Source organism: Carex rostrata, chromosome 10, assembly GCF_964058835.1.
Source record: "Carex rostrata chromosome 10, lpCarRost1.2, whole genome shotgun sequence".
Taxonomy (NCBI): domain Eukaryota; kingdom Viridiplantae; phylum Streptophyta; class Magnoliopsida; order Poales; family Cyperaceae; genus Carex; species Carex rostrata.
The window spans coordinates 11,245,492-11,271,577 of record NC_135927.1 but is presented as its reverse complement, the minus strand read 5'-3'; the positions used below and the strand labels follow the sequence as shown (position 1 = coordinate 11,271,577).

Genomic DNA, 26,086 nt, shown 5'->3' with positions numbered 1-26,086 from the left:
TACATTTGGTTTGCTCTTATTATTGACTAATAGATAATTATGCAATTAATTTTTAATTTTCACGGCAATGCATTCTCTTATTATTGACTAATAGATAAGTTTGCATTCTCCGTAGGATTGTATCAAGATTCTTAAAAAGAAGTTCACATTTTCCTATATCATGACCATGCTAATTCAATTTACAAGTCATCATCTATGTATGTAGCACAGTTACGTTTTTCTATATATTTGTTATTTTAGAAATATTAGAAGGAATGCTCATGAAAGCAAAAGGAGCATGGGCTGAAGAAGAGAGAGCTTATGCTGTCATTTTGAAAACCAATCCAAATGATCAGTTTTTATATTTTTAATTACATTTAGGGCTGCTAATGAGTCGAGCCGGTTCGCGAATCAATGAGTTGAGCAACTCAATATTTCATAACGAATCGGACTCGAAACTGAATAAAGCCCAAACTCGACTCGGCTCGCTTTTCAAAAAAAAAGACTCGACTCGACTTAGCTCGCGAACTTGCGAGCCGGCTCGTGAGCCAGTTTATATCTCAAATAAAATAATGTGTAGTTTGTATGCTGGTTCATATCCGAGCCACTTCAATTCCAACGAATCCATTTGTGACACCTGCCACTTGAATCAACGAATCCATTTTGACCAGTCCAGTTTAATCTCTCTTTAATTTACATATCCTTTTCTGAAATGATTTGATATTATTTGCAAGCAACCTAAAATTTGAAATTTGAAAAAAATTAAAATTAAAAAAAAAATTCAAATTTGAAAAAATTTTAAAAAAAATATAAAATTTGAAAAAAATTGAAATTAATTTGAAGAAATTTGAAATAATATGAAATTTATTTGAAAATTTTGAAATTTGAAAAAAAAATTCAAAAAAATTCCAAATTTGAAAAAAATTGAAATTAATTTGAAAAAAATTGAAAAAATTTGGAAAGTTTTTGTTGCATCGATCTAGGTGAATATACATGCTTACGATTTGAACAATTTTTGTAATATGTCTATCAAACAAATTAATATATATTATATTTGTGTGAACATTCTCTCTCTATACACTTCTGCATGTGTCGAAATTACATGATAAGTTGACCGGTGCTTGAATTAATGAAGATCTATACATACATGAAGAAATAAATGTGTAATGTCCAATCTAACCAGTCATATGTATATAAAGTGATAGGAATGAATTTTAGGTTGCTTGGAAATATATCACATCATTTCAGAAAAGGATATGTAAATTAAAGAGAGATTAGATTAACTGCTCTCTAGGCATACAAACTACACATTAATTTATTTGAAATATGAGCTGGCTCGTGAGCCAGCTCGCGAGTTCGCGAGCCGAGCCGAGTCGAGCCAAGTGTTTATATGAGCCGAGCTTTTTTCTTTCAAAAGCGAGCTGAGTTAGAACTGAATCATTTTATTTCTCTTATTGAGTCGAGCCAAGTTTGATCCGAATCTTAATCATTAGCAGCCCTAATTACATTCTTTGTTGGCATTAAGGCCCCTTAAGTATTTGAGTTTCTTTTGGAACACTCAATATATATTACCATATTATCGCATAATACCATCACTTTCATGCTTTTCATTATTTTTTAAAAGTGGTGCTCGAAACTCATTGTTTTTCCTTTATATTTTGCAAAAAAGATGTGAATAAAAAATTGAGAACTAACAATCAGTGGTATTTTCTTACAGTATTATTTCTAAATATTTTTTATTAGATATATTTTTCAATAAATACCTCTTTTATGTGGATCCTTTTTCTCATAAGAATTGTTCGTGTTACTAATTCAAGAGAAGTTATTAATGTGTTTTATATTTAATTTCTTATTATAATATTTTCATGAATCTAGCCCATGTTAAATCTGAAAGTGAGGAGAATGTAATATTGTCACTTCCCACTGCAACGCGTGGGCACTTAACTAGTATGAAAACAATGGTCGTTGGAGAATTTAAATTACGCATTAATTGCGAAGGCTCACATATATTTGTAATGTCGTTGAAAACAATGGTCGTTGGACGTTGGGCCAATATTAGTATTAATGTCTTCCAGATAAGGGAGAATTTTTTATTTGTAGGAATTATTAAAAAATAATAAAGAGAAATAAAAAAAAAAATACATCAATTGTTAGACATGCGGAAAAAACGGAGACATTGTTTCATCCAAAACTTTGGATCGAAGTCAGCGATACCGATCCAAATTTCTTATTTGTAATGTGAACTCCATCAAAATTTTCTTCATCTCCTCAATTTTGACTGTGGACCCCACTTCAATGAAATCTTTTTTTTCTATACTTCTCCACGTGGATCCGAATCCAAATCCTCTGAGCTAATATAATTGGGAAGCCAATCTGCTCTTTTTCTTGAGAAAAGGAGAGACCCTCCTATTCTCCAATCCGAACCGTTCAACATCGATCAAATTGCTTCAATTTCTTTTTAACATGACATGAATCTTAAATCACAAATAAATCAGATGTAATTGAAGCCGTTTGATCGATTTTAAACGGTTCGGATTGGAGAATAGGAGGGCCCTCCTTTTATCAAGAAAATGAGCAGATTTCATTCCATATAATTGTATATTTTATACATTGCGTAGCATGCGGAGCCCACACGAAGAAAAAAGAAAAACTAAGGAGAAAAATAATTGTATTTCGAATCGGTATCTCTTACTCCGATCCAAAATTGTTTTGGATCAGAAACAATAACTCTAATTTCTCTACATGTCTAACAATCAGGGTTTTAAATAGCTAGCTATAGCTATGTAATAGTTGTGTTATAGCATTTTCGGACTCTCAAAGGCTAGAACGCTATACTAACCGCTTTTTTTTAATAATGATTCTAAATAGCTATCTATGATTGCGCTATAGCTTTTTCGGACCTTAAAAACCATAGTGCTATAATCGTTATTTAGAACCTTGCTAACCATTAATGTACTCTTTTTATTTTTTTTCTATTATTTTTTAATAATTTCTATAAATGAAAAATTCTCCAGATAAGGATCTCAATTGAGCAGGTTTCTTCCATTTTTTGTATTTCAAACATATTTAATATGCGGCACCAATTTTCCAACCCGAAAATATTTTTTCTATAATTAGTATATTATGTTAATTATGTATAGCAGTATAGCATTAATCAGTTGGTGCTATAAGTTGAAATTTTGATTTTGGAATTTTTATGCCGATTTGAATAATTCAATATATATGCATATTAATATATATTTTTAAAATTTATTGTATATTTTAGAATCTTCACTTTTTAAGGAGTGTTTAGATTTATTATTATTTTATTATTGTTGTTGTTGTTATTGTTGTAACTCTATTTTTCTAATCATCACAATCATTATTATTATGTTATCATTACTACTGTCATATTATTACTACTACTAATTTATATTCTAATTATCTGTCAATATTAAAAAAAAAAATCAGATTCTAAATTCTCACTCAAATATGTGAACTGAAACAAAAATATTTATTTGAAGTGATTTTTCGGAAGATTTTTTTTTAAGAATATTATATTTTTCACAATTACGATTAATTGTTTAAACAGTTATTCATTGGCACTGTTGTCCTCATTTTGTTATTTTTTTTAAACATAAATGTAGAGGTCATGTTCCTAGTTCCTAGATTCCATTCATGAAAGACATCAATTATACTGTCAAGTCTACATTAAAAGCAGAAAATAAAGAGAATAAAGAAAACATTAAGACTCATTTTGTTATATTTAATTTTTGTTGAGAGAATAATAAAGATTTAGTCTTGAAAACTTTAACGGAAGCTGATAATTGTACCCCAAATAAAGTACCCGCTCGCGTCCCCCAACCTTCTAGAATGTCGGCGACAAAAAGATCAGGTTTTACTTCATACAGCGCAATAACAGTACCAATCTTTCTTTATTGTATAGAATTTCGCTGCATGAAGAGAAAAACGCTCTGTTAATTTTTTTTAACAAAAGCACAGCCAAATGCAGCGAAACAATCGTATAATTTAAACATATAAAGGAAAGCGTTTAATCAACTGCATTCAAGTGTTTAACTTTCATTGTAAATGAGTTAAATTTTCATTTTTTAAAACAAAAACGAATCCCCGAATTCGTCCCCGAGCAAAAATTTACAGCTCTAAATTTGAACCATTCCCCAAGCGCGTCCCTGAGCACGAAATTTACAACTCTAAATTTGTACTAATCCCCGAGGGCGTCCCCCAGCACATTTTTTGTTTCATTTGTGCAGAATGTGCCAAGAACAATACCTGTGAACAAGTAAAGCATGTAAACCAATATGTACTGGCAAATAAACAACATAAACAAATCATTGAAAATTCTCTGATTAATATCAATACCTGTGAATTGTTTCAGGTTCTAAGACATGCCTAACACCAAGACTAATACTTGTGAACAAGTATCAATAAGAAGTCTGCAATTTGTACAGAAGTTTGCATCAAGAAGAATGGTATCGGGTTTTGACAATTCCATCTCCTATATATATATATATATATATATATATTTATGAAAATATGAACAAAAAAGAAAGAAAATTGGAATACAAAGGAAAAATGAAATAATGTACCTCGAAATAATGGATTCAATATAAGAAATGTCGAAGGCACGAAGATGATGGAGTCAATTTTGTAAGCCAAAAAGAAATGCAGACTTGTATATCCCTGTGCGCTTCTTACAATTTAATTGAACAAGACATCAGGCTCCTGCAGCTTCATCGTCATAAGTTATTATCGATCAACAAATATATTTCTGATTTTAAGAGTGCATTAAAATTTTAAGAATTATACTAAGCAAAGAGGATATAAGTCGAACAAACACATGAAATTTGAATCTGGACACTGCAAAAGAACATAAATAGAGTTTAAATATGTACCAGCTTTATACATTCATGAAGCTATTGGGAAGAACAGGCCTAATGACAAGCTTTCATGTGCCCTTCAAACAGCAGCTTTATAAATCTAGGATCGCAACGGTAACATCTGCACTCAGTAACAGAGATAGGAAGGCTATTGTCTGGTAGCGAATGTGTCAGGAACAGTACCTGTGAACAAGTAAAGCATGTAAACCAATATGTACTGGCAAGCAAACAACATAAACAAAGCATTGAAAATTTCTGCATATAAACATGTGTTTACAAACACATTTTAAAGCATATAAACCTGTGCTTACAAACACATTTTAAAGTTTATTTTTCAAACACATTTTAAAGCATATAAACCTGTGTTTACAAACATTGAAAAATCTTGATTTAATAGATTAATTGTTCAAAATGAAGACTATTTTTTTAGTTATTAAATATCAAAAGCTGTTAATTTGCATAATTAAAATTAGAACAAATCCCGCACCGCGTCCCCGAGCTAACTGGGTTTAAATTGTACTTTAAAGTACGTTCAAGTACTTATAACTAGTTAAAGTACTTAAGTAGTTAATTAATGATTACATGACTATTAACAAGCTGGGAGACTAGCTCGGGGATTAGTGATTACAACTCCTCCTAACAGACTGTCCACGAAATTAAAACCTAGGACAAAACCGTGCAAAGCTAACATTTAAAACAATCAACGTAAAACAACGATGCGTTAAAACAGCGATTCGTTAATTAATGGCAAATTAACAAATTTACGTTATTAGTGGACAGTTAAATCTAGTTAAACCAGTTCGATGACAAGCTCGGATTTGATGGCTCGGGGTACCAGAACATTTCTCAACTTTAATGTCCATAGAGAATTTTTATTCAGATTTTAAACTCACAACCTCCATAAAAGAATATTACCTTGCATCACTACATTAAAGTTATCTTATTTTGTTAAATTAGACACATGCATTAAATCATTAGTAATCATATAACCAAAGCTTTGATCAGCTCAACGACTTAAATGGCAGGGCCAATATTAATATGAAAACAATGGTCGTTGGATAATTTATATTACGCATTATTGCAAAGGTTCACATATATTAGACCCTATATAGTAATTATGTCTAGGTCCCGTCCAGATAAGGTATAATTTTTTATTTGTAGAAATTATTAAAAAATAACAAAGAGAAATAAAAAGTATACATCAATTGTTAGAGACATGCGGAAAAATCGGTGACATTGTTTCTGATTCAAAACTTTGGATCGGAGTCGGCGACCAATCCAAATTTCTTATTTGTAATGTGAATTCCATCAAAATTTTCTTCATCTCTTCAATTTTGACTGTGGACCCCATTTCAATAAAATCTTTTTTTCTATACTTCTCCACGTGGACCTCACTTCAATGAAATCCTTTTTTCTATTCAGTACATGAACCATAAATGCTTCACGTGCTTACCAATTGAACTGGTTTTAGATTCGGAACCACGAGTAAAAAAAATAACCCAAAATATATATATGTTTTTTTAATTTGACTTTTTTTTGCGTTTTATGTGTCAATAATTTGTGATTCATATTTTATTCGTTGTTCGATTTAGAAACATTAAAAAATATTTAATTCGTGAATTAAAGCGGGTCATGTTATTATGTTATGGACGATAGTTAAAGAGGTATAAGTTTGTTATTTCAACTTAAGTCGGTTCAAATTATTTATGTTTGATTAAGATCTAAAGTTAAATTATTCTTTATTTGGTTGAAGCTTAAAATTAAATCATGAATTAAGTTGAATCTTTTTTTTGGGCCATCTTTGAATGCATATCTAAATGAAATTGCAAAATATAAATACAATTAGCAACTGTAAAAAATATAGCATGTGAATGTTTAAAATATAAATTATATGTTTTGAATTAATTATACCCAGCATGCTATGCCCAGCATTATAATGTTTTGAATTAATTATACCCAGCATTATATGTTTTAAAAATATAGCATGTGAATGTTTAAATATACTATTTGTTGAAAAAAAAAATTCTCTTTTCTGAAAAATTCAATTTTTGCTATGCCCGCATCTAGCAGATGCAGCTCTATAATAGAGTCCGCACCTAGGAGATGCAGTCCTTTTTTTTTTGTTTTTCAAAGTTTGAGAGATTCCCAGAGGATACAAATTCAAATTTAAGATACATTATTTTATTTTATGGTTATTTTTTATCGAAGACTCTAAAAGTTTATTTGCCGATAATTTTAAATTAATTTTTATTATAAAGAAGTCTAATTAGATATATATTATTTTATTTTATGGTTATTTTTCACCGAAAATCCTAGAAGTTCATTCGCCGATATTCCTAAATTTATTTTTATTACAAAGAAGTCCAATAACATATATATTATTGTATTTTATTTTTTGATTATTTTTCACCGAAGACTCTAAAAGTTTAATCGTTGATAGCCTAAATTAATTTTTATTACAAAGAAGTCCAATTACATATATATTATTTTATATTATGGTTATTTTTCACCGAAGATCCTATAAGTTTATTCGCCGATAGCCCTAAATTATGTAATGAACCAAAGAGGAGATCCCATAAATGTACACGTTGTGGCCAATTTAGTCATCATAGAAAAACATATAAAAATGCAGTTCCATCACAAGACGGTAAAGGTACCTCTCGTGACAAGATCAAACAAAAATTGAAAGCCAAAAGGTTTCTTAATCAATAACTTGGTTATATTTAAATTTGCTTTCATTTATAATATATAATTGCTCTAATTTGTACTCTTTTGTAGAGTTATAAGAAAGGGTAAAGTTGGATCAAAGAAAAGAGCATGTCCGCCTATTATCTTCAAGCTACTTTAAGAAGAAAATATTTAATTTTCTAAATTATCCAATTTTTTTTTTTGTTTTGAATTGAAAGTTCTATGACATTTTGAACAGTATCAGTATATTTTTTGTTGTTGTGCAAAGCAAGTGCTTGACTTTTGGCAAATGTTGAGTTCAAGATTGTGCTAGATTTCAATTCTGTATGTATGCTTTTAGATCTTCTTAAACTTTACTTTTTAAGTATGATTTTATATATTTGTGGGTTTTCTATATATTTTAGTACCTGTGCTACAGTACTCGCACTTAGAGAAATAATATATTATGGTCTCCAGTAATTATATAGTCTCAATTAATTATTATTCTAAAATCTCAGCAGCATCATTTTTCTATGGCTCCCAATAATTATATAGTTTTCTTTTACAATCCCTGCACTCGTTCGCGTCAACCTTTCTCTAACAAAAATAGTTGACTTCATAGGAATAAATACTTCAATGCATAGATATAAATACTTTCAGTACTTAGATATTAATACTTTCACTGTCATATATAAAAAATACCTGTATATGTATACATTCGTAGTTATAAAATACTTAGAAGATAAGATATTAACACTTAAAAAAATATTAATACTTTGATGCGTGACTTGTTATGATTATTCCTTTTTGAGTTTCCCAATCATCCCCGCGTCAGCCTTTCTCTAACAAAAATAGTTGACCTCATACGTATAAATACTTCAATGTATTAGTATAAATACTTTCAATACTTAGATATTAATACTTTCAATGTCATATGTAAAAAATACTTGCAAGTATAGGTATAAATACTTGTAAATACTTGTAAATACTTGCGCGACGACAAGTCTGAAAGTACGTCATCATGGATCTCATTTAGGGGTGAAAATGGAGCCGGATTATCCGGCGAATATTCGCTCCGTATTCGCATATAATCCGAATCCGAGATACAGATTCGGATAATTATCGGAAATCCATAGAAGATCCGGATTCAGATACGGAGTCCTAAACGGAGCGGATATTCAGATTATCCGGATTCGGACAGTTTGGCCGGACCCATATAAAAGAGGAATTAATATTTGTTATAGGTGGGATTTGAACCCATGTCCTCCCATCTCAAGACCTTTGGACTAAACTTCAAACCACTAGACCACAACATCTTTTGTTACCATTCATTTATTTGATATATATATTATATGAATAGATTATCTCCCATCTCTTATAAGTTCATTAATATTTATATTTAATGTTTTAATTAATATTTGTATCTTAGAAGTTCATATATCTTAATTATCCGACCATTATTCGTTTTATATCCGTATTCGAATCCGTATCCGTGGACTATCCGTATCTGTTTATTATCCGTATTCGTATCCGCTCATTATCCACTCCATTTTCACCCCTAATCTCATTTGAAAGAAAAAATTGCATAGGTATTAATTATATGAAAAAAAATATTAAAATTGTGGAGATTTTGCAATCCTTGCAATAAGTTATCTTTCTGCATTTAATTTTCGGTGGTCCCCCTTGCGGGTACAGTGCTGGTACTGTAGCGCAGGTACTATTATTTTCATGCTACAGTACCCGCACAATAATAATTGTTCACCTCATAGGTATAAATACTTCCTTAGATAGGTATAAATATTTCCATGCATAGATATTAATACTTTATGAAAAAAATTCGAATTGTGAAATTTTTGCGATCCCCACAAAAAGTTATTTTTCCACATTTAATTTTCGATGGGCCTCCCTGCGGGTACTGTTATCAGCTTCCATATATTTTCTAGTGCGTGTAAATTCACAATCAACACATTTGTAATTGTTTGTACAGTCTTATATTGTAAATTACTATATCATATTATACAAATAATAAACATAGAGTTTCTTTATAAATGAAAAGCTATTGTTAAGAGAAGAAGAAATGGAAAGCTACTGTTAAGAAAAAGAAGGGAAATTTCAGTATTTTGTGAATTGTATATTCTAATCTATCCTAAATATGATAGTTTTTCAAGAATAAGTATCATTTTTCAGGTATATAACATGGCATTCAATATGATTGATTTGTAAATCTTGCTTTAACAATAAAGCCTCAATTAAAATGAGAATGTTCATATCATGTTCAAACTCAAGCATAAGTTAGATCCTTGATTCTCAAAGCATTATGTGATTTTCAACTCAAATCCTTAGTTTAAACTTATTTTAATATAACTTTTATTGTTTGTAAATAAGCTGTCTTTAAAGAAAATGCAATAACAAAAATAATAGGGACTTAGTTATAATTTTGTGCATTTATGTTCTGACAAGATGAACTGCTGCAATTTCAAAACTTTATAAATCAACCTTCATCCAATTTAATTGAGTGATGATATTAATCCAAATTAGAAAATCCCAATTTCATGTCAAAATTAAAAACTGGCTATCAATATATCCCAAATCTTTGTACTAGTGTAGCAATGATGTACCAGCACTACACCAGCCACAGACCATTGAAAAACTGAAGGTTAAACCAAACTGGTATTCGCTTAGAGAAAAAGCAGCCAATTAGATAAAAGCTCATAATTTCTGACTTTTCTTGAATGAAGCCCCAAAACTAAGATAACATGTAGAGCATGATTAAACCTTAGCATTTAGGTATAGTTTCAATTGATAGATTAATCAAAATAAGCTAAAAAATCTCGTCTTTTAAAAAAACTAAAAAAAGTCAATTGCTGAGTTGACTGAATCCTAAAATTGCGATTTTAATTGAAATAAAACCCCAGAAATTTATAAACACATATAATCACTCAATTTATACACTTTAGAATGTTGCAAATATTTTCGAAAATTGAGACAAAATCTGATTTCTTAATAAAACCAGTAAAAAGATCATTACTAAACCCGTCTCTGTTCCCTTTTTGTTCCCAAAACGAATAAATAGGTGAAATCGATCATCTCCGAATCTAATTTCGACAATTGTACAATCAGATCTTTGATTATTTCAAAATGAGATCAAAGTCACAAACTTTAGAGAATAAAGATGAGCGAGAACTTTGGCTGAGAGAAGAACCATTCATTAGTTCTGGCACAACTTAACAAAAAACTAGAAGAACATGGAGGAGGAGGAGAGAGGTGAAGTAGGATTAGCGTTGGAAGGAAGAAGATGAATAGACGGAAGGAAATATTTGGCGCGAGTTATTTCTTTTTGTGATTGTAAATTCAACCATGTAAAATATTCAATGGAAACCTCCATTTGAAACTAGAGTGTCATTTGGTCAATATGAGTTTAAAAATAATTAGAAAAATGTTTTAATAATTAAAAAGGGATAGAGGAATGAATATGAGATATTATATATTATGGTGTATTCATGGAGATATGGAGATATTGGCTATTTTAAAACTTTTACAGCAGAAATTTTCCCTAATTTTAATTAGACACTGTCATACTACGAAAGAAGAGAAAATAAAGCGCTGTAGCTGTAACTGGGCTTTTCAAGTGCTCAAAAGAGTATATAACGGGCCGAAGGTACGGTGATTAATTAATTAGAAGTTCATAGGTACAGTTAAGAACTTAAGAACGACATTGATATTTGTGTGAGGCTCGCGATATATTTGTTTCGGCTCTAGTCACCAATTTATAAAGATTATTGTTATATTCACCAACTATAGAAGAGTGCTTGGTAATATTTTTACGTTCTACGACTTGACATACCATTCTCGATTAAATATATTATACTTCCATGTTATTCCCATGCTTCGTATCTTTTATATCTCATTATACCTCATATTTTATATCTTCGTTTTCAAAGACTAAATTATCGATCCGAACCGTTCAATATGATATCCATACTAAAATATGTTTGAGAATGAAATTTTATAATTTTTGAAAATTTTTAACTATTTCTTAAGATGAGTAGAAAAAAACTATTTTTTTAATGGTTGAAAAATATTGATTTTGTACTTATCTTAAAAAAATAGTAAATTTTTTTTAAAAATTATAAAATTTCATCCTGAGGCATATTTTAGTATAAATATCATGTTGAGCGGTTCGGATCAACAATTTGAGTTTTGAAAACGAAGATATAAAATATGAGATATGATGAGATATGAAAAGTATGAGGTATTGGAACCCTCCTCTTATTCATATCAATCCCTTGGTAAATTCGCACAACTTACATAAGTTTTTACTAACTTTTTTTAGTCTTAATCTAATTTATTGAGTTATATCAATATACTTAAAATATTGGAGGAAAATCAACAACAAACAAACTCTGATTCACACAAAATATCTATAACCAATTTCAGGTAAGTAAAAGATAAGAAAACAAAAAGAAAATGTGTGAATTTTGGTGTGGAGTTCAAAGGATTATAAAATTACGATTTATAAGATTTCATTGAAACTAGAAAGTAAAAGAAACCAAATTTCATTTATGCAATAAAACTGAATACCCTATAAAAATTGTGATAAAGTAGTAGAGTAAGGCTACGGTGATATGGGTTACATAGAGGGTTACGGTGCTACGGCTTAATATTTGAGTTTTCAAAATCTTAACGGTCGATTCGAACCGTTCATTTTGTTCTCCATATTAATATGTGTTTGGAGACCAAATTTTACATTTTTTGAAAAAATTTTACTATTTTTTTAGATAGGGAGAAAATCACTTGATCTAAAAAATTATGCACCATTCAGATATTTGATTTTCTACCTATCTAAAAATATAGTAAAAAATTTTCAAAAAATGTAAAATTTGGTCTCCAAACACATATTAATATGGAGAACAAGATAAATGGTTCAGATCGACCGTTAAGATTTTGAAGACTCGAATATTGAGTCGTAGCACCGTAGCCCTCTATACAACCCATAGCACCGTAGCCTTACTCAAAGTAATATATCTTACTTTGAGAAGACGGAATTTATTAATGTGAAAAATACTACAAAAAATCCTTAATTAACAGTACAAATTATCTTCTTTTTGAGGACTAAAGCACGCTTATTTCCAACTTTCTCTAGGCTAGCTAGATGATCAATTGAATGTACGGTAACTATCTGGTTTCAATGAACTCTTATAACTATCAGGTAGTATCTTATTTGATTTATCCTTAGTGCGTTATATATATGATTAGTAACTATCTGGTAGTATTCTTTAGTTTTAATTTTAGGCATTTTTCAACTTGCTATGTACCACTGGGCACTGGCTTAATGAATATCTTAATATTGTTTGAGTTTGTGTTGCTTTTATATTCACGATGTGTTATATGCTCCAATTGAAACTTTTAATCAATTTCTGCAATCACAAATATATATGTTGAATATTATCATACAAAAGTTATGTGGGCGATTACAAATATAGCTTATATTAAATCCTCCATACAGATTTATACTGTTGAATAGAACGTACAACCATTTGCATATAATGATAAATAATTTTAATCAGATTTAAATGTTTGTTCGTTGAATACAGTATAAATCTACATGGAGGAATTTGATATAATTAAGCTATTTGTAATAGCACATATATGTTTTGCATGATAATGTTCAACATATATATTCGTGATTGCAGAAATTGATTAAAAGTTTCAATTGGCGTATAATTCTTGCAAAAACTTGAAATAATTAGCTCAAAGGACAAATTTAAACCAAAACCTAAAAAAAAAAAAAAAAAAACACTCCAGCTAAGTGATTCCTTTAATTTTTTTTTTTTCACGAAGCTGTTGAGGGTAAGATGGTAATTTGGCTGGACGTTATGGTTATAGATAGTTTATGATATAATTTTTGGCAAAAAATTGCAATTGATTAATATTCCATTTTTTATTTTTGGCAAAAAATTATCATAAACTATATATTTATAATAAAGACAACAACATTGTTCTGAGTATTGTAGCCAAATTTTGTTTATGTTTAAAAAACATTTATACATGTAAGACAATATATTTACATATGTCATATATCATAAACTTTCAAAACATGAATAAAGAAATAACATAGCTTTTCTTGTAAAAACAAATAAAAAATTACAACAAAGCAAACTAGAATTATATATGTTGTTTAAAAATCCACATTTGTTAAAACAAATAATGTAGATATAATATACCTCATTTTGTTAAAAAAAAAAAAAAACATGAAGTAAAGCATAACATATACATAGCAAATTGCACAAACCAAGTTTCTAAATAACAATTAGTACGTCATCATGGAAAGACTAAAAAAAATATCACGAATAGCGTAATTATAGCGAAAGCTATCATACATAGCGTTTTTTGTTTAAAAAAATATTTTTTATATTTATACTAATTATTAATATTATCTAAAATCTCATAGAGTGATAAGTAATATAAAATTAATTAAGGAATTATAATGAGTTAGGCTAATATGACACTAGTGTTATATCAAACTAAATAACACCATATCTTAAACCCTTAGATCTGCTTTAAGATTCGTACAAAATGTAGTGCTTGAACAGTAAAAGCGGATAGTACAAATCTTAAAGCAGATCTAAGGATTTAAGATGTGGTGTTATTTAGTTTGATATAACACTAGTGTCATATTAGCCTAACTCAATTATAATATTCATATTGAACTAGTACAAATTCCAAATTACTATTCAAAATATTCCTAATAATATCATAAACTATCATTTTTTTTTTATTCAAAATAACCTAAGCATCATGGTATAAACTATATATCTATTTCTATTTAAAAAAAAGTTAAGTATCATAGCATAAACTTATCTTTTTTAGATCCAGTGAAGTAACTCAAAGATTGAATTTTAAATTGGGACCATCCGATTTGAATTAGAGATAATCTATCCGAAGTGGAGCACACACATCCCAAGAGATGAATTCTAATTCCGAAGCAATCTCAAGCGACGAATTTGAATCGGACAGTCTTGATTCAAAATCCAAAAATTGAGTTACTAGTACTTCAGGGGATCCGGACCCGGCGCGAGTGTCTTTGAGTCAACAGTTTGCTTCTTTCGAGTTATGATCAATAGTACTTTTCGGTACATTTTCGTTCATCATATCAAAATAAAAGGAATATTTTTAAAAAGAATTACTAAATTTTAAAAATGATGAAATCAACATGATTACAACTTTTTTTATAAAGATCATCTTCACCGGAAACAGCGGAAACAACGTTCAGTATGAAAATTTAAAAACTGAATACGGTACTCGGTATTAGATGCCACACAATATTACACGCAAATACGATCCATTTGTTTTTTAGTTGAAACCGAGCGTAATTTCCGGTTTCATTTTAGAAACCAATTAAATATGTTTCCAATTTTATTTTAGAAATCGGATATCATTCCCGGGTTTTTTTTATATATATTTTTACCTTACCGAATTTCATTGCCGGTTTTTACTTCTTCTTTTTTTCCACACTAGAAGCGAGATGAATTTTTTTGTTCTAGTTTTTTTTTTTTTTTTAAAAAAACGAAAACCAATTCCGGTTTCTAATTCCATACCGAGTCCCAACCTCAGTTTCTAATTCTCATCAAACCGAACCTCAAATTGAATACATCAAGTTTTTTTTATGAACTCAATTTTAAAACTTATTATTTTGATTTCTAATGACAAATTTAAATTAGTGAAATCCATCTATCTTACGAGTAATGTATGCAAATTAAATTTTCGAATTAATTTTGTATAGAGTCGAGGTGGTACAAAAATGTTTAAAAAATAAATGTATTACAAAATAATTTATAATCCTTCTAATTTTTTACCGCTTAACTTTATAGTAAATTAATTTGAAAGTTTATAAATTTTGCATGTAGACACATCACTCATAAAATATATAAATTTCAACAAATTCGTCATTTGAAGTAAATCTAATAAAGTTTAGAATTAATGTTACAATGAGATCTGATGAACTTAGAATACCTAGTTCTCAGCCATAAAAAAAAGAAAAGAAAAGAGAATACCCTAAGGTGCTATGGGTTGCATAGAGACCTACAGTGCTACGGCTTAATATTCGAGTTTTCATAATCCAAACAGTCGATTCGAACCGTTAATCTTGTTCTCTATATTAATATGTGTTTGGAGACCAAATTTTAGATTTTTTGAAAAAAATTTACTATTTTTTCAGATAGGTAGAAAATCAAATATCTGAATGGAGTAAAGCTAGGGTGTGACATGCTCACCAATAAAGTTTGGTGAGCATAACTCCAAAAGTATATCGGATCGACGTCAAATGCCAAATCCAAACCGTTGAAATCCATGTACTTCATGAGTGATGCATATACATGCAAAATTTTGAAAGTTTCAAATTTATTTGCTACACGGTCAAGTGGTCAAAGAAATAATAAAAATTGAATATATAAAATAACTTATAAATTAACTTATAAAATGTTCATTTCTTTGACCACTTGACCGTGTAGCAAATAAACTCGAAACTTTCAAAATTTTGCATGTATGTGCATCACTCATGAAGTACATGGATTTCAACGGTTTGGATTCGGCATTTGACGTCGATCCGATATACTTTTGGAGTTATGCTCATCAAACTTTATTGGTGAGCATGTCACACCCTAGCTTTACTCATCTGAATGGTGCATAATTTTTCAGATCAAGTAATTTTCTACCTATCTAAAAAAATAGTAAATTTTGGTCTTCAAAAACATATTAATATGGAGAACAAGATGAACGCTTCAGATCGACCATTTGAATTTTGAAAACTCGAATATTAAACCGTAGCACTGTAGGTCTCTATGCAACACATAACACCTTAGCCTTACCCTACCTAGTTCTACTCTTTTATGAGCACATGGCATATCCGTCCGAAACATCAGATGTTCTTAGTCTTTACTCTTTACAGAGATTGGACATAAAACTTTCAATGAAGATGTCATAGTCTCACAGGCCCATGCCAGAGCAATAGGGGTGTAAACGGAGCTGATTCGGAGCGGATAACGCTAATACCGTATCCGTATCCGTTTTCAATGGGCGGATACGGATACGGATAGTAAACGGGTATCAAAATTTAAAATTATATCCGCCTTAAACTGATACGGATACGGAGCGGATAATTAATAGATACGGATTCAAATACGGATATGAAACGAATAATTGCTGGATAATTGAGTTATGTACTTTAAGATATAAAAAAATGATTTGTTGTCGTCTTGAAACAATGATTAAAACCAATTTACCATATACTAAAAACATACTACATTTACGAACTAAAGTCTTGAATAGAAAATAATGGAGAATGAAGAAATGGCGGTAAGAAGGAAATGAAATTGCGTTATTGTAGCACCATCATTAGCAAAAAAGAGATTAAATTGAAAACCATATCATATTATCATTTATACCACAACCAAGACTAAAATGAATATGTGGTAATATATAACAACTTCTATCTGTAGCAGTAAAGTTAAAGCAGGTTGAAAGTAATTTTGGATCCAGATAATTGCGGATACGGATATGAATATTCACCTTCATGAAATTATCTGTATACATATCCGCCATTTTTTCACTATATGCAAAAATTATCCGTATCCGCAATTATCCGTATCTGTTTAATTCAGATACAAAGCGAATACGAAGCGGATTATCCGTATCCATTTACACCCCTACAGAGCAACCATAGGGAGAGTGGTTTTTTTCCCTCAAAAAAAATAAAATTAAAAAGAGTGGTTTTGCTTTTTGAATCTAATTATTGGAAAATTGGAATACTCAGAAAGAAAGAATTAGAGGATAAGTTGACTAGGGAACCAAATTCCTTCATTTTCTTGAAAAAAAGGACCTTCCTCTCTCTCGCTCTCCTTCTCTAGCGTTCTCTTTTTTTTCTTTCTCTCTTCAAAAAAAGGAGAATATTTGGATTCGTCGATAAGTGTCTAAAACAGAAATTGCCAAACGTCAGAAGTCACTGACAGTCTGGTCCCACCAGCAATTAACTAGATTGAGTTCAGAAGTCACTGACAGTCTGGTCCCACCAGCAATTAACTAGATTGAGTTCCCCCATATAGCCCGATTGTCAGTGAATTATACAAATTATGAGGGCCGTTTGATTTACATCAAACAGTTAGAATTGCATGAGTCACCCATCTAATTTTTTGCCTTTTTTATTTATATATTACGTGTTTTAGCAGCTGGGAATTATTGCTGGTCTGAATTTCCATCAAATTAGAAGTCATTGAAAAATAAATGCTGATTTTAGTTCAAGGATGAGATCCATAATAAGTTGGAAATTAATATATTTGACTATCCTTGATAATTAATATATTTCAAATTAATTTAAATGTTGGAAAAATAACAAGTTCCGTTGGCAGCCTCTGCCAAGACTCCAAAAAAAAATAATGATTGCAAGTTGGTTTTCAAAGAATAAATATCCATTTCATCTATTTAAATTGTAATTTAAGGCGGGTTTGACTTATCAAATAGGCAAATGGAAATTGCTTCCCTTTGTAAAAACAATTGAAAAAATTTACAAGGATGAAATCCAACACAAGCAAATTAATTATTTAAAAAATATTGGATCGGCGAAATGCCTAAAAGATCATAATTTTTTAATCAATGTCTGTTGTCACATATATATTCACACTGAAATAATATACCATTTACTATGTTTATTGAAATCTGGGTGAGATTTTGCTTATCCTAGATAATTAAATTGTTTGGCCACCGTCAACACAAATGACTTGGCCGGTAACATAAGAAGCAGCAGGCATGCGGAACCGAATCGTCTGCCCCCCTGGGGTAGGAAATTCCTGCCTCCAGAGTCACTGCAGAATGGGTCACCATATAATCCTAAACTCAAAACCACTTTAACCCTAAACCCTTTAACAGTAACCGGGCCCACCCCGCAGTGACTTTGGGGGCAGGAAATCTGGTTCCCAGGCATGCACAGAAACGCGACAACATCGATCTGCAATCTCATCCGGTTCCCCGAACCGCTTCAGAACATAACGCTTTTGCTGATTTTTCTTCATCATTAATCAGCTATAAGAATATAACATCAAAACTTAATCATTTAAAGCATCATACTGGAATTAAACACACATTAAAGATTTTATTTTTGCAACTCTCTTAATTGTGCATATGTGAAAATGTTGTAAATGAATATTCTGAAAAATAAGTGCCAAATATTCAGAAACGCCTTACCCACTCTGCCAAAGGAGTGTTTATGGTCCCGGGTGCAACGCAGTTGACTCGAATCGTATCTTTTGCCCACAAGCAAGCCAGAGTTTTAGTGAGCTGAATCATAGCTCATGATAAAATGAGCATAAAATCAAGTACTTAAGGTACATTAATTATTATTTTTTTGTGGGAAAAATTGCACATATCGATATATTGTATTACAGTTGATTCAAAAAAAAAAAAAATCAAAATGATTACTATTTTATCCGCAGAAAAGTACCTTTGCAGATACTATTTTTTAAGTTTTCAAAAAGAAATGAAGAAGAAGAAGTATCATAAGAGATCGAATTAATGACAATTATTAGTTGTGTATGCCAATATATAGTATAGATAAATACCTTTAGCAGAGGCATAGTGACCGAGACCCGGTGCACCACCTATACCAGCGATAGAAGAGATGGAAACAACATTACCTCTTCCTGATGCCTTTAAAAGAGGATATGCGAGCTAGCTCAAATGGAAGCATGAATCACAATTTAGTGCCATGCAATAGCGGTATTCTTCAGTTGTAATTTCTGTAATTTCTGTTGTTTACCTAGAAGGTCATTTACAATTTCATATTATCACGCCGTTACATATCATAACAGTAAATTGGGACTTGATTCAATTACTTAATTGTTTAACTTACCAAGATGTTTAACTTCCCTTCAAAAATGAAGCTAACTTCTTACATGAGTTTTTCTCTGTCAGTGTGGTTTGTGACATAGCAAACTGAACCAGTCACTTGTAAATTCAGCCTTTGTCATTCATATAATAATGTATTCAAATTTTGTTCATTTGTGCAAGTGTGAACTCTAACCCCAAATCCAGCCAACGCTTCTACTATTGCTCTGCTACAATTAAAAATTGAGGTGAGTACTGAGTAGTTGTTAACTGGGACTTCCGAAAATTTTCTTAGAAAAGATAGGAATTTCAGCACCTTAATTTGCTAAAATGCACAAAAGCGAAAAGGTTCAAAATACCCAATTCCTTTGCTGCCACCAGTGACCAAGGCTGTGTTTCCTTTCAAAATCCATTTCTCCTGTTTTATTATGCTCGCCATTCTCTCCGCTATCGGAATCTCTCTGCGATCCAGTGTGCAATTAAATAGCAGGTTATGTGTATACTTTGAATGAAATTTTCGCATAAATAAAATCAAATGGAAACTGAAGTCATAAAGAGGTTTGATCACCTGCAATTAGAGTTTTGACAACAAATTATCAACAAATTCAATTTAATCGAGGACCGCCGTCAAATTGATTCTCAGCATTCTCTTCTTATTTTGAAGTTGGATTTCGGAGAAGACGATTGAGGGGAGAGTTTTGGGTGGGAGGCAACAAGTGGAGATTTTTTTTTTTGATTGGAAGCCCTTAGGCAATTTGCATTAATAAATGAAGTTGAAATTACATGATAAAACTACTGAGCCTAAAACAAAACTAGATAAGGAAAAACTAATTACCTAGTACAGTTGAAAGAAAAACTAAACAACAGAGTTTAAATACTTTAAGCTAAACCTAAAAAACATCACCTAAAAACATCGCAGTTAACTACTGATTGCTAAAATAAAAAAACATCACAAGTGGAGATCATACTTGGTAGTTAGTAGCATAAAAAAAATAGCTTCCGTCTAAAATAAAATAAAATAAAAATGTCGGCTGCAAGTACATGTGTGTGAAGAATTGCGGAAAATTTTATTAATACCCTAAAAAAAGTTTTTACGAATCTATCCTCAATTTTTTTTTTTTCAAAACTGCCCCAACCGCTCCCTAGTGGGGCAGTCCACTCTGAGACCTGACCGTTTGCCAGTGGAGTGGTCCACCTTTTTTTTTTTAATCTTAGTATTTTCATTTAAATAATTTTGTAGAGTTTTAGTTTTCTTTTTTATGGTGTATTTCAAAAAATAAAACATTTGATATATTGATGAGTGATTCCGAGTTATTGATCCCGGTTCAAAAGTCACTTCTATGTAATCTAGAAAATATTATGATCTTTCTATTCATTTAATTTATTAAAAGTTATATCTATTTTGAAAAAAAAACAAAAACTTTAATTTATTTAATGATTATTATTCAAAAATAATTCTCAAAATAGATACAACTTTTAATAAATTAAATGTACTAGAAAGATCATAATATTTTCTAGATTACCTAGAAGTGACTTTTGAACCGGGATCAATAACTCGGAATCTAAGCATTTTTATTTTTTTCCAATAACACATAAAGAAATATATTAATTTTTCTTACAGCCGCGAAAAATCCGACCTGAAAAATATTGATCCGGGTTATTTGTTGCAGTCTTTCTAATAAATCAAATTATATTGTATTCCATCTATTTTCAAAGAAATATATTCAACATTTCTAATATTTTAATACAAAAAATAAATAAAAAATTCTATTTAAAAAAAAAAATACAAAACCGGTGCACCATTAACCGGACATATAGCATACCAAACTTTTTGCTCATTTCCGGTTAACCAATAACCGGACCCATTTCACTAATCCGGGAATTGGGTAACCGGAAAAAAAATAAAAATCCTGGATAACCGGATTGGGTATTTTTCGAAATTCAACGCCGAAGTGGTTATTTTTTGTAATTTGATTTATTTTTTTAATATAAATAAAAAATCGGGAAAAATTGCATCTATTAATTAAAAAATAAAACATAATAACATTGTTAATCAGTGCAATTTGGAACATTTAACTAGCAAAATATATACAAATTTAAGAAACCAATCAATATTGTATCCATTAATTAGAACATTTTAAAACGTAACAATAATTTTATCAATACAACAAGAAACAATAATATCAATAAATTAAAAAATATAATAATATTGTTAATCTATAGAGAATGAAACGATAAAGAAAACTACTACCAAACATTTAAATTCTTAAAATTGTACCTTCCAAAAAATTTTAAAGATGAGTAACGTGAGAGGAGTGGGAGGGAGGGTAAGAGAAGAGAAAAGTGGAGTCCACAAGGGCATTTTGTTAAGATTTTTGAAAAGAGAATATTTTGTTATATGTTTTGAAAAAGAAGGACAAAATGTGAAATTTCCCTTACATAATATGCTATTCAACACTGAAGAGTTTCACAAATTTTCTTCATGAACTATGACACAAAAAAATGAATAACATTTCGGTGCCAAATAGGATATTCGTCACCAAAAAAATTTGAATAATTGTCTATTCGGCACCAAAAATATTGAAATAATTGACGCCAAATAGCCTATTCTGTACTTCTAGTTTTTGTAAAGAACTAACCAATTAAGTTGGTTATCTAAATTTTTTATTTATATATTTATGGTTAGAAAAATAAAATTTTGTATTTAGTGTTTATCTTCAAAAAACACCAAAAAAATGTCTTTATTAAATGACAGTACTGATTTTTTAACAAAATCATAAGTACCGAATAGGTTATTCGACACCAACTATTTATTTATTTTTCAGTGTGAATAGTCTATTCGGTATCAAAGTTATTCACAAAAATAGTTCCTACTGAAAATTTGTGAAACTCTTCATAGCGAATAAGGTATTGGCCGATTTTTTTAAAAATACCCTAAAAAAAATGATTTTATTAAAAATAACCAAGTTTTTGTCAGACTTTTAAAAATACCCTGGCCGCAGAAAAAATTTGCGCTCCGGAATATTTTTTTTTGGAATTTTTGTTCCGGAGCGCAGAAAAAATCTGCGCTCCGGAATTTTTTTATTTTTTTTATTTTTAGAGTTTGAGTGGTGATATCTCACAATTTGTTTGGAGATTTTCAATGAAACTTCACAGTCTTGTTCTACGATGTCAAGACTACATGTCAGTCAATTTTCATAATTTTTGAATATGTTTTGTTATGTTAACCAGAGGTGCAAGTTTGGACTCAGAAGCACTCTTTCAGCAGTTCAGGCAATTTTTTGGAGATGATATCTCACAATCTGTTTGAAGATTTTGAATGAAACTTCACAGTCTTGTTCTACGATGTCAAGACTACATGTTGGTCAATTTTCATGATTTTTGAAGATGTTTTGTTATGTTAACCAGAGGTGCAAGTTTGGACTCAGAAGCACTCTTTTAGCAGTTCGGGCAATTTTTTGGAGATGATATCTCACAATCTGTTTGGAGATTTTGAATAAAACTTCACAGTCTTGTTCTACGATGTCAAGACTACATGTCGGTCAATTTTCATTATTTTTGAAGATGTTTTGTTATGTTAACCAGAGGTGCAAGTTTGGACTCAGAAGCACTCTTTCAGCAGTTAGATTTTGTATGAAACTTCACAGTCTTGTTCTACGATGTGAAGACTACATATCAGTCAATTTTCTTGATTTTGACGAATTTATTAGTGCAGGTTTTTATTTTATTTGTTTGTCGTATTATTGTTCTTAATTTTATTTTGTTTTTTATAACATAGAACCCAAAGCACAATAAAACATAACGAAAACAATAACTATAAAACTAAACTCAAAGCATGATAAAAAAATATAGCTAAACTACACCAAAACAAGAACTATAAAACTAAACTCAAACACAATAAAACATAACGAAACTAAACTACACTAAAATAATAACTATAAAACTAAACTCAAACATAATAAAACATAACTAAACTAAAACTATAAAAAAAAAAACTCTCTATCATTGGTAGGTCGAAGGGGTGAATCGGACAAGTGCTCTACCCTTGTTGTCCCTACATGTCCATCCAACTTTGCACCTCTGGTTAACATAACAAAACATCTTCAAAAATTATGAAAATTGACCGACATGTAGTCTTGACATCGTAGAACAAGACTGTGAAGTTTTATTCAAAATCTCCAAACAGATTGTGAGATATCATCTCCAAAAAATTGCCCGAACTGCTGAAAGAGTGCTTCTGAGTCCAAACTTGCACCCCTGGTTAACATAACAAAACATCTTCAAAAATCATGAAAATTGACCAACATGTAGTCTTGACATCGTAGAACAAGACTGTGAAGTTTCATTCAAAATCTCCAAACAGATTGTGAGATATCATCTCCAAAAAATTGCCCGAACTGCTGAAAGAGTGCTTCTGAGTCCAAACTTGCACCTCTAGTTAACATAACAAAACATCTTCAAAAATTATGAAAATTGACCGACATGTAGTCTTGACATCGTAGAACAAGACTGTGAAGTTTCATTGAAAATCTCCAAACAAATTGTGAGATATCATCACTCAAACTCTAAAAAAAAACAAATTCCGGAGCGCAGATTTTTTCTGCGCTCCGGAATAAAAATTCCGGAGCGCAAATTTTTTCTGCGGCCCAGAATAAAAATTCCGGAGCGCAGATTTTTTCTGCGGCCAGGGTATTTTTAAAAATCTGACTAAAACTTGGTTATTTTTAATAAAATCATTTTTTTAGGGTATTTTTAAAAAAATCGGAGGTATTGGACACAAAGAAAAGTAAATTCTAAATCAACCAATCTCAGTTATCTAATTTTTTATTTTTTATTTATAGTTTATAAAAAAAAATAGTATTATTTCCAACTTCCAAGGAATTGAAAACCATGCGATCAGAACCGATTTTTTTAAAAATATCCAAAAAAAAAAAAAATTATTAATAATAACCAGTTTTTTGAAAAAAATTTAAAAATGCCCAAACCGCCTCAAAATTCGGCGGTCCTGAACTTTTGTTCTGAACTGCGGTCAGTCCGATTTGTTTTTTTTGTCCGAAACCGCCGAATTTATGGGTGGTCCGAGAATTTTTTTTTTTTTTTTTTTACATTTTTTTTCATTTTTTTGCAAATCAAATTTGCAACTCTGATTAACATAGCAAAACATCTTCAAAAATCGTGAAAATTGACCGACATGTAGTCTTGACATCGTAGAATAGGACTGTGAAGTTTCATAGAAAATCTTCGAACAGGTCGTGAGATATCAGCTCTCAAAAATTGCCCGAACTGCTGAATATTTCATTATGAGCCCAACTTTGCACATCTGCTTAACATAGAAAAACACCTTCAAAATTCGTGAAAATTGACCGACATGCAGTCTTGACATCGTAGAATAGGACTGTGAAGTTTCATACAAAATCTCCAAACAGATCGTGAGATATCGGCTCTCAAAAATTGCTCGAACTGCTGAATATTTCATTATGAGCCCAACTTTGCACATCTGCTTAACCTAGCAAAACACCTTCAAAATTCGTGAAAATTGACCGACATGCAGTCTTGACATCATAGAACAGGACTGTGAAGTTTCATACAAAATCTCCAAACAGATCGTGAGATATCGGCTCTCAAAAATTGCTCGAACTGCTGAATATTTCATTATGAGCCCAACTTTGCATATCTGCTTAACATAGCAAAAGACCTTCAAAAATCGTGAAAATTAACCGACATGCAGTTTTGACATCGTAGAACAGAACTGTGAAGTTTCATACAAAATATCCTAACAGGTCGTGAGATATCTGCTCTCAATAATTGCCCGAACTGCTGAATATTTCATTCTGATCCCAAATTTCCACATCTGGTTAAAATTTGGGCTCTCAATTCGTGAGATATCGGCTCTCAATATTTCATTCTGATCCCAAGTTTCATGCTGAATATTTCATTCTGATCCCAAATTTGGGATCAGAATGAAATATTCAGCAGTTCGGGCAATTATTGAGAGCCGATATCTCACGACCTGTTCTGAGATTTTGTATGAAACTTCACAGTCCTGTTCTATGATGTCAAGACTGTAAGTCGGTCAATTTTCACGATTTTTTAAGGTGTTTTGCTATGTTAAGCAGATGTGCGAAGTTGGGCTCATAATGAAATATTCAGCAGTTCGAGCAATTTTTGAGAGCCGATATCTCGCGATCTGTTTGGAGATTTTGTATGAAACTTCACAGTCCTATTCTACGATGTCAAGACTACATGTCGGTCAATTTTCACGAATTTTGAAGGTGTTTTGCTATGTTAAGCAGATGTGCAAAGTTGGGCTCATAATGAAATATTCAGCAGTTCGGGCAATTTTTGAGAGCTGATATCTCACGACCTGTTCGGAGATTTTCTATGAAACTTCATAGTCCTGTTCTAGGATGTCAAGACTGCATGTCGGTCAATTTTCACGATTTTTGAAGATGTTTTGCTATATTAACCAGAGTTGCAAATTTGATTTGCAAAAAAATGAAAAAAAAAATGTAAAAAAAAAAAAAAAAAAAAAAAAAAAATTTCTCGGACCGCCAATAAATTCGGCGGTTTCGAACAAAAAAAAAATCGGACTGACCGCGGTTCGGAATAAAAGTTCAAGACCGCCGAATTTTGAGGCAGTTTGAGCATTTTTAAAAAATTTTCAAAAAACTGGTTATTATTAATAATTT

The 26,086-nt window shown here is 30.6% G+C and overlaps 1 pseudogene across 1 annotated transcript; it reads right to left on the bottom strand.

Moving 5' to 3' along the window:
• Window positions 1-18,216: 18,216 nt before the first annotated feature.
• Window positions 18,217-19,912, bottom strand: LOC144560291 (tropinone reductase homolog At1g07440-like; annotated as a pseudogene). Its single transcript, XR_013513353.1, has 6 exons — window positions 19,757-19,912; window positions 19,538-19,627; window positions 19,423-19,439; window positions 19,133-19,318; window positions 18,759-18,865; window positions 18,217-18,370 (listed from the first exon to the last, which is right to left on the bottom strand). The product of XR_013513353.1 is annotated as a tropinone reductase homolog At1g07440-like (transcript).
• Between the last annotated feature and the right edge of the window lie 6,174 nt (window positions 19,913-26,086).